Below are 1660 nucleotides of genomic sequence, written 5' to 3' on the forward strand. Positions count from 1 at the left end.
TTCATGCCAAATCAGTGACTTCAGTAATTATGAAAGAAACCGGACATAGGCACAGAACCTTCTCCAATTAGTTTCCATTACTAAGTTCTTTGGAGTCATTTGTGAAAGCAAAACAAATGAAACTAGAAGCACTAGGAATATGTTTTATTTTTCATTATTTTATATACTTTACTTTCTTGAAGAACCTGAAAAGCAGCTCTTTGAATGAATTCATACACTCATATTTTCTTACCTGCTCCTTTTTTCACCCATAGTTGATGTCTAAGACTTGAAATCTAATTCTGCCTGCTGGTATATGCACAAAATATAACTTTTCTCTCACAAAATTTATTCTATACTAATTCTGTGTAACATTCTATTACACAGAATTTATGTATTAGTGGAAGAACTAAGGGTGGGAAATAAATTGGGGAGAAACAAAAATGGGAGAAAAGAGAAAGAAGGCAGTAAATAATAGAATCATAGAATCATAGAATGGCCTGGGTTGAAAAGGACCTCAAAGATCATTGAGTTTCAACCCCCCTGCTGAGTGCAGGGTTGCCAAGCACTAGACCAGGCTGCCCAGAGCCACGTCCAGCCTGGCCCTGAATGCCTCCAGGGATGGAGCATCCGCAACCTCCCTGGGCAACCTGTTCCAGTGCGTCACCACCCTCTGTGTGAAAAACTTCCTCCTAATATCTAACCTACATCTCCCCTGTCTCAGTTTAAAACCATTCTCCCTTGTCCTATCGCTATCCACCCTCGTAAACAATTGTTCCCCCTCCTGTTTATATGCTCCCTTCAAGTATTGGAAGGCCACAATGAGGTCTCTCCGGAGCCTTCTCTTCTCCAAGCTAAACAAGCCCAGTTCCCTCAACCTCTCCTCACAGGAGGGGTGCTCTGGCCCTCTGATCATCTTGGTGGCCCTCCTCTGAGCTCATTCCAAGAGCTCCACGACTTTCTCGTACTGGGGCCCCAGGTCTCGACACAGTACTCCAGATGGGGCCTCACAAGAGCTGAGTAGAGGGGGACCACCACAGAACTAAAAAGAACTGTTGTCTGGTTGTGTGCTGTGGTTGATTAGTGCTTTCTGTCCTGTCTTCTAATTCGATTTCTGTCTACCTGTTTTGCATGAGGAGTGTCTTACTCTGTATCCATATGTGTGTATATGGCAGTCTGGGTGCAGCAACTGGTATTAGACCAGGAGCCACAGTATGTCTGTGGTGTCAAGAGATGGAGAGATCAGAGTGAGTGGCCTTCAAGACAAGCAGTGGAAGTGGGACTTTGGGTCACAGTAGTCCTTGTGTTCATAGTGCCATCAGTTGGAGCAATTTTGTGGTGGAGGTGATTTCTAACAAAGATCTAGATGGACTAGCTGGTGAGTAGATAATGTAGTCGGGGAGCCAGGAGTGTGTGTGTCTCTGGAAGTGACGTCGCAGTTGAAGCCGGTTACCAGAGGGACCTGTTATGGTTTTGTGATTTTTTGTTGTCGGTATTCCACATCATTACATCATGTAAGGTATGGGCAGTTAAAGAGTTAATTCCCTGATTACTGCAAACTACCTTTTTTGGTGTGGCCCTCTGAGGGGGAGGGGAGGAGGTGCACTCCCCAGGGGTCTTTGCGTTGGGGGTGGGGTGGTGAAGCCGCGTGGGAGACGCGGGGTCTGTTCCTTCTTGCCCC

Source organism: Numida meleagris, chromosome 1 (assembly GCF_002078875.1).
Source record: "Numida meleagris isolate 19003 breed g44 Domestic line chromosome 1, NumMel1.0, whole genome shotgun sequence".
Lineage (NCBI taxonomy): Eukaryota > Metazoa > Chordata > Aves > Galliformes > Numididae > Numida > Numida meleagris.